The following is a 14,238-nucleotide window of genomic DNA, read 5'->3' as shown; positions in this document are numbered from 1 at the left end:
AGAGCAGTCCCATCTGTATACAGCATAATGATTCACACATTATTCCTCAGTAAAGGGTAGGGAAAGTAATCGCTCTGGGAATTTACAATTCCCTTTGGTCGTCTGCTATGCCAGAACTGTAACAACAGCTTTACGTATTGTGCTCTAGTTTTAATGGATTATCCTTTTTATTGCTGGCTGCAGTTGCAGTTCTCAGAAATAAACCAAAAATTATTCATTATATTAAAAAATTCTCTAATCTTCATTAATGTTGCTCTCTTTAGTGTTATTTATTGAAAGATTAAATTACTATTAGCAGATGGTAACTGAAATATATAGAATGCAAATGCCTACAATATCAGGCAACCATATTTTACTGACAAAATTTAATATCAGTGCACATCATGATTGCTCTTTTTTTTTGTGCACGGAATGGGGATGCATACCATGTCTCTCTTAGATTAATCTATTTATTCAACAAATCAAGCTGATGCCAGTTGTTTAGTTAACAATATGGAAAGAAAGGTGATATTGGAGCATATGTTCTGCAGTTAAAATGAACTTTGTTGCTCTATAATGCAACTTTTTTCTTGACTTTCTTAATTTTAGTGGTATACCACCAGAAGCTTAAGGCATATTTGAGAACAAGGTTGTAAATTATTTCTCAGTTTTATTCTGAAGCCTAGATAATCCCTTTTTATAGACGAGACTCAAATCACTAAGATAATGAAATCTAAATACTTGAATAATACAGGCAATGTTCCTTCTCTGGTCACCAGGGTCCTCCACATTCCCCATGCAGTTTGTTTGAACTTGTACCCCAAACTCCCATTGACTTCAGTGGGAATTAGACAAGTTACATATATTCGGACCTGTAGCCTTTGCAGACTATAATATAAAGGTAATGAGAGTCATACAGAATATCCCCATCGTCTCATTTCCAGATTCAGCAGGATTAATTCTTCCTTTATGCATCTAATTCAGTGTGAGCCATCTGAAGAGTCCCGAAAACATTAGGGTAACCGCACAGTGGGGACCCCCCATGCACACATTCATTCTTAATGTACCTGGGGCTTGGGAAGGCTTTCTCTCATTACAGAGACAAATGAAAAGTGCTCGCTACAGTGGGGGCAGCAGTAGCAAAACCAACCGCACTTTCTGCATTCTTGTTTTCTTCTCTAATCAGACAGTCCTTTGCAAACCACAAAGCCAGCTGACACGGGCCACAGAATTATTCCTTCTCATGTGAACAGAAATTTGTGACACAGCCTGGATGTTACAAGCTTGCATTTGCTTAGTTGTGCATTGTTTGTGACAAATTGAAGAGACTAGCAGTAATGAAGAGATGGGGTATAAATATAACGATAGAGTTACTGAACTGTTTGTAATGTCTCTATGTTGCATATCCATAGGAATAAAGCTGTAGATGATGAAGGAAAAGTTTAGTTAGCTAACAGGAAGCTAGTAAGAAGAATCAGAGCAAACATTGTGTAGAAAAAAAAGTGTGTGTGTATATATAGTGTTGCTGTGTATAGACTGTTTCTATTGTTTTAGGCCAGACATGGATCCCTTTACTTGAGGGAGTTCATTAACATTAAAAAAAAATAATCCTACTGCAATTGCACTGCTCGCTAAGTATGAGGTATGGCTTCATGTGGCTGTGAGTAGAGACATGCCTGGCTGCTGAGCATCCCCTCCAGCTCTCCTTGTGTAGGTTAAAGCATTTAGACTTCTTGTGTTATATTCCATCAGACATAGCATTGAGAAAAGCTATGCAACACTGAATTTTGCTCAGAAAAGTGTGGGCAGACAGGAAAGGACTATCTGCTCTGGAGAGGTATAGCTTCTGCTGTTCCTGTCAAAGTGGTATATTTGCCACTTGAAATTTAGCCAGGAGTCTGAGGGTCCATGCTGCCACAAGGAAAAAGAGCTGCTGGGCAAGAGGTTTTTGTGCTGGCTGATTATAGAAAAGGGACACCATCAGAGCTGGAAAGTAGACTGAGGCCTTGACTTTGATGGAGAGTCATACTAATCATTAAGTTAATTCTTGAGACAGTTGGGAAATGTGAGTATTTATTTTTACTTTAAGTTCCAAAGACTTTGTTGTAGTAATATAGAACAGTAACTTTGCACCAGCTGAACAATAATTAGCTAAATTTGACATAATTAAGTCAATTAAATCCCTCTGTCCACTTATCTGCAGCCTATTTAACTTTCAAACAGTTGCTACTCATGTGTTTTTTGTTTTTGTTTTGGTTTTTTTTTAAATTGTGTAAAAGCAACTTCTTTGTCTCAGCAGACTCTACAGCTGTATCACATTTACAGGTATGCAGGTACAGCAGGTCCCAGGAAACTCTCCGGTTATACTGGCCATGTCCTTGCTGTTTCAGTTGAATAAATAAGCAGAATTTACAACGATTAACTGTTGGATCTCTGGCAACTGGGCTCTTGAGTGGCTGAACATTCACCAAGGAGGTGTGAGGTGCAATGCCCGATGGCAAAGATTCAGTGTTGGGCAGCCAGGGCAGGGGCAGGCGGTTACCTCTCCCTGCCTGGCTTTGTGTGCAGCACCTGCTGTAGGCCACGACAAGACTGTGAGAGCCTGCAAGATGCAACATCTAATTCTTGTGCAATAAAAATAATGTGGAACTGTAGCGTTTAAGGGGTTTGCTGGACGAATGGTAGAGTGACATTACTGGGGCCAATAGTGTGTGGCATTTTGCTCTCTGTCTACTCTACAACATTAAAGAGAAAAACAAGTGATAGATACTGTGTCAGGTTAAGCTTTGTGCATCAGCTTTCTGGAAGAACTGAAATTAAAAACAGATTCTGGAGCAGCTAATCATGCTGTGCTGAGCTATATCACAGAGTGCTAAGAGTGGGACGAGATCTCTGGAGAGCCACAAAAATTATATTTCCTAAGACATTGTCATAGATCTTGGGACTCCAAGTGCATAATAATGCACAGATCAGACAGAAACTGTACTCTAATTATAGTGAGCGAACATTTGGCCAGCATCTCTCCCTCTGTTTCTCTGTTCTCTGAGACCCAACTTACATGGTGTTTCAGAAAAAAAAAAAAAAGAAGACAAGAGGAAAAGAATTTAATGTTAACAATCTCAGGTACCCATCCCTGAGAGGGATGGACTCCTAAACACCTTGCTAATTGCCACAATTTGAAGAAGGAATCAAACAGTAAATAATGTGACAAGATGGGGAGATGGATCTTGGTGGAGCCTATTGGAGTGACACATCCAATATTAGCTCAGAGTGAGGAGGTGGAAACAATCACAGGTTGTTAGCTTTTAGTCAAAAGGAATATTCTTTTAGTTGGGATAAACTTCTTAGCCAGACCTCTCAAATCTTAAATATTAATAATTTTACTATCACGGTATTAATAAATGTGGGCAGGCGGCTGTAATGCCACCAAAACCAATGCAGATGGTATTTTGTTCAAATTCTAAGAAGTGTGGACACTCTTTCCTGTCTAAGGTAGTTATATAGGTGTGTGACTGATCCTATAATGAGTCATGGTGAGGGGACAGTGGCGATACCAGAGGCATGAAGAAAGGAATCATAGATTCACATAACTAAGAAAAGACGCATTCCTGATGATGCTGATCATCTTCTCACGCATGCTCACCTGCTTAGTACTAAAGACACTAGTAACTGTTTGGTACTGGATATTCATTCTTCTCTCCCTCCGCCCTCCCTCTTCAGTCTTATCACACTATATAATGATGCTGCAGTAATTAATTCAGACAGGTGACTAACATTTGTCATATTTGACTAATTCCTCGCCATCCCCAAATAATTATGTGTTGTGTTTTGTTTGATATATACAGTTGTTTTGATAGGATTTGGGATTATTTCTCTACATTGCAAAATGTCTATATCAGAAAAGTCAAGGCTGAAGAAAGGCAAAATTTAAGTCTGGAAGGTTAATGTCTTGGGAAGGATTCCTTCCACAGTTTTGACTCAATCTGGACAATATTTCTGGACACCATGGCCTAGACCTCCCTGACAGAGCGTAGGTGACTTGTCCCGCTGTGTCGTCCCTTTTTGTGACTGGATATTTCTTGGCTCATCATCTCTTCTGCACGTACTGCCTTGTCAGACAGTGAGCACTGGAGTTGTTGGAGAGGTCCTCTGCTGAGAAGTCCATGCTGTGACCCATCTAACAGGTCTCATTTAAGTTTTGGTGAAGTGTGAGGGAAAGGGCTGAGTCAAAACATCTGCTTTTTGTACTGCAGCTGGGTGTGGGTATCAGCCATTTAATGGTACAGGAATTGTAGTTTGAGTAAAGTCACACTTAAGTCCCCAACGTCACTCAGATCAACGTTCTAATATTTTCTGGCCTAGGTTTCTTTATTTTAAAATAGCCTTACTTCTACATGAAATTGCTTAGCAAACTATATATCAGTCCTAAGTGAGGGAATACTCTGAAGAGAATCTCTAAGATTTGGTAGGTTAGGATATCAGGATTGTTTTATTCAAAATGAGAAATCTGTTTCTTTTATTGCAAAACTAGTTTCCCATTGTATTCCTTGAGGGGGAGCTCCAGTTAATGAAAATGACTCATGGTGAAATTCACTGAAGGAAAAAGCTACAAAGTAAGGGAATATTTTCTAAAGATACTAATAAGCCAATTGATGGAAGGAATCTCTCTCTTGTATATAACAAGCATAATTTTCTAGTTGATATGCTGCTTTTCCAGCTGTCCCCCTTCAATTAGTACACAGTAGTTTTGTAACCACGATTCTGTGCCATTTTCAGGGGAGCACAATGCTACAACTGGCTGCTGTGCTCTCAACTCATGCTCCTTATGTGCATAGAATATATCAGCCTCTCCCAGCCCAGAGTGAATATATTGCTTTTTCTGTCAGCTCCCAGCTACTCTCCAGGGAATAAAAGTTTCCATTAAGTTAAATTTTTTAAAAAAATATTATTTTATGGCACATAAAGAGAATCATTTAGATCTTTTTTACTTTAAGGGATGTTATTATTCTCAACCTTTGAGAAAAAGGTACAAAATTGCTGCAAATTCTGTATGGAGTACTAACACCCTTCTTTTTTGAATGTAGTACTGCATCTTAAGCTGCAGATTCAGATGTTCTCCTAGTAAGGTAGAATCTTCCAGCTGTAATGTTTCTTCCTGGAACATCTTTCTCCTTTACTGAGGGAGATTTTGTCCTCCCCCATTTTTAACTTGCTTTTCTACTCTAAGGTTCTTTTTAACATGGAATTATAATCGCATTCTAAGAGTTAACTGCTACAAAATTATTGACATCCAAGACTATAAAAAAAAAAAAAATTCTGCATTTGCCAAAGGAAAATAGATTACCCTCATATGTTTCAGCCCAGCAGCCTTCCTCTGCCCTTCATGATAAAGCCTTCCTCATCATGGTGAACAACAGCTGTGTTTGACTATATGCTCTGCAATGACTACCCAGCATCACGAATCTTACCTCTCAGGCAAGCATTCTCAAAATGAGGAGGAAACAAAAAGCAAAATGCTCATTTGCCTCCACACAAATTGAAAGCTCCCCATCTGCTCAATGGCAGCCTTTTACAGGCACCATGCACAGCTAGGGCAGCAGTTTCCAGCTCCTTCCGGATTCATGAAGTTCATCATGGAGCAAGCTGGCCCGTACTACAGCAAGAATTTCCCCTCTGGACAAGCCTCCCTCCTGCCAGCCAGAGCTCAGCGGTAGCAGAAGCCATTGCCTGAAAGAGAACAGCTCATCAGCTCCTGGCTGCAGTGGTGGCAATGGTTGCTGCCAAGGTCCTGCAAGTGTTCTGAATGCAGCTCTTTCCTTTCATAAGGTGGATCTTGTTGGTAGTCAATGCTGTCAGTTGTACCCACACAGCTAATGGACAGCATACACTCCAACCGTGATGGATATTGCCAGTGTTGACAAGTAGAAGGGCAGCACAGCTTTAATTGAAATTAAAACCTTGAAGACAGCTTTGTGTAGACTTTATAGTCCCAGACTGATTGGTAGCTGTTTGGACTTGATGTTTTGCATTGAGTAATAAATATCAGCATGTTTCTAGGCTTTGTTTGTGTCTTTGTAAAGTGCTGAGGCTCAGGAGCTGGGACAGAGTGGCTCACGCAGACCTGTGAACATGCTTGGTATTGAATGAAGGTAGCTTTATTGTTGCTTCTCACAGCTTTTTGGCACAGGCTGGCTCCACCAAGAGATTCTTCTTTTCCCATCTCCAAAGCAGCTCCTTCCATTAGCTCTGCCATCTGTTTTATGTTGAACTACTCTTAAGTATAAAGGAGCTTCTGGTGTTCCCTTTGGGCATGCCCAATAGACTCCCATGTCTGGAGTGTGGAAGACAACTGAGACTTCTCTACTTCATCTGTTAGGGAATGTAAAGTGGCAAAATTACAATTAGCAGAAGTGAAGGGATAATCCATTTGACTTAAACCTGAGAAAAAAGGCTGAGAGTGACCTTACTTGTATATATGATATACATCTTATATGTATTCTAGCTTTTCTATATGCTTCATAAGTTGGTATTATAAGCTACATATATACTAAAAAATAAGATGTCTGGAGAGTGCCCATCACAACAAATCACTGCCTTGCCATGAAGAGTGCTAGCAATATGGACGATGGTGAGATGGATGCTCTAGACTAAGACTTGAGCCTAAATAAATTATTGATAGAGATGTAGCCATAGTGCTCAACACGATGTGTTCCTTCTGATGAATTCCTGCGTACACATGTTATTATATCAAGACACTTGTTTAAATGAGGCATTCAAGTTTCCCAGTCTTATTCTTTAGATTTATAGAATAGAAATAAAATAAAGCATAAAGGTATTTAAACTGTATTTAAATACTACTTAGTCTGTATTGTTTTTTTCTTCTTTTCCTATATGCCTTTTTCTGATACTCTACCTGTAAAGGATGCATCTTGCTGAACCTGATGCTCTCCTGCATTTGTCAGTATTTCCTGACATCAGTTATTTCCTTGACAAATAACTCGGAAATGATAAATTGCTTGTCTAGCTTGCTCTATAACTATCATCTTAAGTAGGTATATGATCCAATTCTTGAAGACTTTATTATCAGTAATCCAAACCTTTTTGTGTTCCTCACTCGTGAACCTTTCTGAGACTTTTCATTTGACTACTAGGCTGTAAAAAATTGTAAGTTAGTCTTTTCCAGCCTCAAAATCCTGAATGTCTTTTGAGCAGGTTATTGGAAGAGTTTAATAAGCTCTGTTGAAGGTATCAGGTTTTGATGAAAGATCTTGACAACCATACCCTTGAGAGCAGTTATACTGGGGGTATATTTTGCAGGCCTAGGACATTTCTTTCCACAACTATAACAGAACCAAAAAGTTTCCTGATGATTCTCTGTAAGTAAAAACATGAAATGATTCTCTGATTACAGCCTTACAGTTCTTGCAATGCAAATCCAGACCTAGTCTGATCCTGGCTGTCTGCAGACCAGACTGGCAAATGGAATAGCACGTTAATGCTAAGTGCTCACACTATCATAGAAGGGCTGGTTACAGCATTCAGAAATCTGAGAGATTTTATCCTATGATACTTATGCATCATAGACAAGATTTCAGCTTCAATTCCATGGTTCTGTATAATTACACCTTAAAAACCCCACCTTTGAGCACCTTCAGTCCCAGAATCCTAGGTGTACCTATGATCTGGCCGTGCCTCCTTGATATTTCACTGACTTTGATGAAAATGGTCCCTGTGTACTGTTCTCACTGCACAGTTAGTAAAAATATCTGGACCATAAATTCCTGTGCATATGTAGAGCCCAATAATAGTAAAAATCAATAAACAATAAACCCGGCAATTGGGAATCTAGCATCACTTGCAAACAGACTTAAATGGAAACAAAAGGCAGCAAACAGAGCTGAATTGTTCCTTTTCTCTGCAAAAGTGGGGCTCATTGGGCATGCTGTGCAAATTAGATTTAAATATGCAAATATGAAAAATGTAAATATTTCGTTGCTTTTACCTTCACTATAAACATATTTTCTTTCTGTGGATTAGTACTTTCACCATAAAAATAAGCTGCGGTCATACTGTAAAAGACTTCAAAAAAATATTTGAGCTGTTTTTCCATGTATTATGGCTGCTGCCAATCTTCAGATTTAGCTATTCGCACGCTCTTCAAAGATGAGCACAAACAGCTGGTTACATAATGGTATGTAGAATAGAGTGGCTTTTGCTGATACTTCTGGACATGCTGTTGTGGTTCAGGTAGGTGACATAAGTGTTTTCAGACAGAATTAATTCAATAAAAAATCTCTTATTTCTCACAATATATGTGTTATGGTGCATGTGACTTATTTACTCCCAGACACTGTGCAGATATTACTTATATTATGGCTCAAGGTAGAACACTTCTGGTTTGGATTTTTTGTTACTGTGTTTTTTTTTTTTTAATGCAAATCTCTGTGTTACAAGACATTTTCTTTTAGAATAAAAACATTTTGACCAGTTCTACAGTTGATTTTTGTCAACATTTGACTTTGGAATCCTTTTATCAAGACATTTGTGTCTTTACTCTTATATTTCACATGGTTCGGTCCACAGAACATTTTCCAGACATCTTCCTTCATTCCTTTCATTAAGAAAGAAGATGTAAGAGTAGTGCTTCAAGTGCTAAACTGTTCTTGCTGTATCAGAGAAATACTTACCATTCTGTATGTTCTTTTGCTAATAATTATAGTCGGTTTTCCAGATTTCCCTTCATTCATGTTTTGTCATGTATCTCCTTACTTGTTGCTTTGGTTCAAGTTATCTGCATTAAACGGCACAATAATGACCAATTCATCTGTGCTTGAGAGGAGCCATAAAGTCTTTGGTATCTGAAAGGTTTTTCAAGTTCTTCGTTGCAGATACAAAAACTTTGTATTCTCATTCTTCACTTTCCCCTACTACTGGTGTGATGGTAGAGTTACCATAGAAAGAAACTCTATTGCATTTGCAATTGTACATGGAAAAGGAGCCTGGTGGGGAAGAGATCCTTAAGCACCAACAGAGTCCCTCTTGACCCTGATACTCTTTGAATCTGATTCTTCTAAAGCACTGACCACTGTGACTGAGAATACAAGAATATGTTTCTCAGTTCTTGAAGCTGAATCACCTGCAGAGAGGATCATGACGCTACCTCAGGGAAGCTAGATGTGTTCGATAGACAAGTGGTTGAAAAGTTGCCATTGGTAAAACAAGCTGATGAAGAGTTGAGACTACTACAAAGTTAGCAGGAGTGTACATCCTCAGCTAAAAAAATAAAAGTGTTATCTTCTCCATTCTGAGGTATGACCTGTCCCACTCACACTCACCAGCTAAATCAATGCTATTGACTAGAGCCAGCTGTAATTTGGGACCCACGAGAACAGAAAGCAGAAGGTATCAGTGATGGATCATTATTTCTTTCCTATCTCTTTTCCAAAGTAGCAGAAATACTCCAGTGTATTTCTTTTCGTGATGACACATCCTGACCTAATGTGACATTTTGACCTTCTAACCATATGTCTGTTTGACCTTATGAACTTTTCAGTTTATAATATTTCACCACCTGGCTCCAATCCATTTACACAGACAGAAGATTTCTGTTACTGCTTTCTCCATCAGTTTCTTGAGGAAAAAAAAAATTATCTATGAATCTATAGATTCATACAGAAACATATGCACACACACTTGTAGGCACACACAAAAATTTAATTGAGGAGGTGTACTATGCTGTAAATTCATTCAACACACTCTCATTGCTTCCCTGAGTAGATCAAGATGTTGATAGAGGTAATGGTTTGGCTTTTAGAGACTGCATATCTAAATTGTTTTGCACATAATTACCTAATGCAGTAAGGGGAGCAGAACAGGTGCCTTCTCATGTGGCATCTGCTGCCTTATCAGGCTGAAGCTAAGCTATTGAAGCTTGAAGATGTTTTGCAGTTTGGTAAAAGTCCAGCAACTCCAAACGTCAAGGAAAAAAAAGTTCATAAAATTATTTTTGAAACTGTGTCTCTGTCATGCCAACACAGATTTTTCTTGCTGCTCTGTCCTCTGATACATGTCTAACTTATTTGCTCCCTGTTGCTGTGAATTGGCAGGCTCAGATGTTAGTTAATTTACCTGGTATAACCTCTGCACAGCACAGAAACATGATTCCCATTTTGTTGAGAAGAAACTGAAACACAAGTTTCAGCCAAAGGTCATACAGAGAGAGTGAGGCAGAGCCAGAAGTTCAACCCATAATGCCTGCATTTTCAGGCAGAGCCTTAATATTAAGACAAACCTTCCTTTTTATCAGATCATATATGTTTCTTAAAAGCCAATAACTTCTAGTTTGAATACCTAAGGTTAGAAACATAAATCCATATTTTTGTGTACTTTCATAAATATCTTGATTTTCAGCTGCTTCTTCAGCTGCTGACTTGCTGCTGCTTTTGAGATTTTTGTTGATGTTTGCTCTGAGTTGTAAAATATGTTATTGAAAGTGGGAAAACCACCTGTAAAAATAGTCTTCCTATATTTTCATTTGCAGTTCAGAAACTGGCACTAAGGTTAATCTTGTGGAACAGTTTGTTTTCTAGCTTTAAATATGCAAACCAGTACAGACATTCATAGAAGTATCATTGTTGCCAAAAACTTATACTACAATAATTGCAGACAAATTCCTTTCATTTTTCTCACAACTCTTAGCCCTTCACAACCACTGTGAAACTTCTTTATGCACTCTGAAATTTTAATTATGCTATCTGTATCCTTTTGATCTACTTGAGATTAATGGGAGTAAACTGCCTCTTATTACCTTTCTAAGCGAAACATGATTATGCTTCTCTTCAGGAAGGCTGCCTATCCTTAAATCAAGACATTTTCCGTTTTTTAAAGTGTTCCCATCTGATCTCTAAAAAATGGTACCTAATGCTTTACTAAAAAAGAAGTGAGACTAACTGTTCTATAATCTCTGGAATACCCATAGGATTTTGTCTTAATTATGACATTAAGCTGGTCCATTTTCAGTCTTCAGGAGTCTCTGTTGAACTTTTATTCAGTGGTCCTTTTTAAAAAACTACCGCTTGGATTTTCACCTATTAGTAGCTACTATTACCTTTAGAAATCTTGGCTATGACAGCTTATGCCCTTATTCCTAGGCTCATTTTACTGAAAGAAAATGTTTGAGAATCTAAAGTCTCATTCTCTATGAACAGAAATGCTGCCACATGAATCAGTTGAAAAGCAAAGGACTGAAATGAGCATGAAGACTAGATTGGTTTCTTTCCTCTTGTCCTACTTTGTCTTGACCTTATTGGTAACTATAGAGAAATTCATGCTGCTTTTGGCTATTTGGTGCTTGCCATTAACAGCAGCTTTCAATCAACAGGGCTGTCAAACAAACCTCTTTTGTGTTCACTGCGGGATAAATTCTGAGGCTTCTTCCCCAAAAAAAGTCGAACTTGCCATTCTCCTAGAGCATGTGCAATTTTTATTGGCCTAGCAATTTCAACCCAGTGCAAGTAATTTTGAGCCAGCCATGACTTAAGGGCTCTGTCCATTGGGTTGACATTTCTGAATATCCAGCATGTCAAGTGGAACTGTTGTTCCTGAGCCAGTTGAGCCTCCAGATGTTTGGAAATCTTAGCCTTGTCAGCATTATTGCAGTGTACAATAGGGAAGTCTCATATGCTGAAGACATTTGCAAAGGAGCAGAAATATAGTAACCCCCAGACAGCTATGAAAACTACCTTGCATCCTGATAACTCATTCTGCAGATGACACAGAAGGGACTTGTGCATTATCAAATAACAAAATTGGAAGGAGGGACAGTGATACTGAAGAAGGCATAATGTAAATGGTCTTGACACTGATGGAGCAATTCTGCATAGAAACTGATCTTGATCTTTTTTTTTTTTTTTTTTTTTTTGGTCAGGTTCAATAAACCAATGATATATCTTTAGTCAAAATGACAATAAAATACGATCATAGGATAACAGCAGCTGACTTCCAGATTATTTATTTTCTCACCAATTTTTATGTTCTCTGGTAATCGGTGAGGAAAGATTGCTATGCTCATCAATGTTGGTGAAATATAAAATATCAAGGAGGCATTGAACTTTCTGTGTTTAAAATGTAACTAATTATTAAATAATAGTGTATTTAAAATATCAAATTAAATCAAATCAAAGATGCACCACTAACGTTATGTTCAATTTTATGAGCTTTCAAACAGAAACAGATAGGCCCTTGAACAAAACCATCAGCTGCGATGCTGCTTTGTCTTCTTATAATTTTTCAACAGATTTTTAAGAAGGCATCAATCCTTTTCTCTGGCTAGATTTGATGACTTGAAGCAGATACACAGCAATACACCATCACAGCTACTATTCTTGGGATTTATGTTGCTAACTGAAATTCTAATTTTCAAAGCATTCATGTTTTCATGACAAGGAATGTTCTGAAGTTCTGTTGCAGGTAAAGGGTCAAACAAGTTTCTTTTTATCCTGGAGCGTTACAGTGCATTTTTGCAGTGAAGTTTGAGGATAAGATCATTGTTTGAAGTCTTCTTTATTTTTTAGTTTGTTCGTTATACTGTCTTGCTCCATACCTTGTCCTCTTGCTTATGGATTTTCATCTCAGTTATGATTCTGGCCTTTGAATAGAAAACTAACATCTCTGCTTCTGAATGATCATCTGAGCACTCTCTCTGCTGGCTCCATTGGGTAATCCAGGTCTCACACTGTCATTATTATTACTATTGTTGTTATTATTATTAAGCTGCACTACTTATTCAGAATTAGGACTACCTTCCTTTGTAACAACTTAAAGTCACCTAATTATGAACCCAATTTGACAGGCACTTTAGGAACAGAGAATCAAAAGGCAGGTGCTGTTCCAAAGACAGAGACCTGTGTACAGCACAGCCACACTTACCTTTTCTGTGGAACTCTGATGGTGAGAACTGCAGGTCGAGATCAAGATTTCAGATTCCACAAGCTGAGGACATTCAAGCCTAGGTATCCAGCTGGTGGAAGAAGCTTTTTTGTCCCTCTGCTGAAGGTGAGCTGAGGGCAGGAAGCTTTGGGAGGTTGCTGGGAGCAGGGAAGGAAGCCTGATGTTCACAGCTGAACTGGGGCACTCAGCTGAGCAAGTGGATGCCTTGAAAGTTTAACTTACAGAGGGAAATCAGAAAAAATATCTGTTATTAAACTAGTTCAGGTAGGTCATTCTTATTTATAATAAGAAAGAATGAGACTTTTGTAGACCCCTGTATTCTCAACTGAGAAAGCAGAATGGTTGTGCTGGTGGACCTCTGTCCTTCTTCTTACAGACACAAGGGTGCAGAATTCAGCCAGTCTCATCAGATAGCACAAACCTGGCACAGATACTCAGGATTATATAGGGGTGCATGACCTACATGGCAAAAGCATATGCCTGGAGAAAAAGCTCCCAGAAAATGCAAGCTACAGTATGTGTCTTCATTTTATTTGAGTTATTATTTTTTGTTTTAAAATTAATTTTCAAATCTTCCTTTTCCATTCATCAGGGAATGTGTGTCCTGATCTATTTATTGATCTATTTCTCTATTATTTCCTTTCTCCAGTATACCTGTTAAAACTTTTCTGATTCTTCTTAAATACTTTGACTGGCATTACATGTTTTTGCCTATTTTCATCTCTTTTGTGCCATCACATATGGCAACTGATTTATTTTATTCTCTTTTCCTCTGTTCAGTATTTTTTTTCATACTTACATCCACAGATTTTTATTCTTATCTCTTGTCAAATAACATCTGTGCTTACTTCTATGCATTCTTTCTTTCCAAAGAAACTAGTGCCTTTTGTCTATCACTTTTATTTTCTCCAAGTTGTTTGTTTTTTTGTTTTTTTGGTTTTTTTTGTTTTTTTTTTTTTGTGTGTGTGTGTGTGTGTGTGTGGCTTTTATTACAAGATACAGAAGTTGTTTATCCTTCCAAGATGCAAGCTACAGGGTTATAGCAATAGTTCGTTTGAACAATTCATGCTGGCTAGTTCATTGTATAAAATTTCTCATCCACAACTTTTACAGGCTTCTCTTGCATCCTGCAGCCTAATGCAGTTCCCTGTCTTGGAGAAATAACATAATCCTTGCCTGAAAGCCATGCATAAACTGTCCCTGAGTAAAATTCTTGTGGGTCAGGAATCACAGTTTGGCCATGCCTGCTTTAAAGTAACTCAAAACATATGCAGACATTCCCTTTCATTTGAAACATTGAGATGTCAACTG

This window comes from Patagioenas fasciata, chromosome 3 (genome assembly GCF_037038585.1).
Source record: "Patagioenas fasciata isolate bPatFas1 chromosome 3, bPatFas1.hap1, whole genome shotgun sequence".
NCBI lineage: Eukaryota > Metazoa > Chordata > Aves > Columbiformes > Columbidae > Patagioenas > Patagioenas fasciata.
This window is presented reverse-complemented; position numbering follows the sequence as displayed.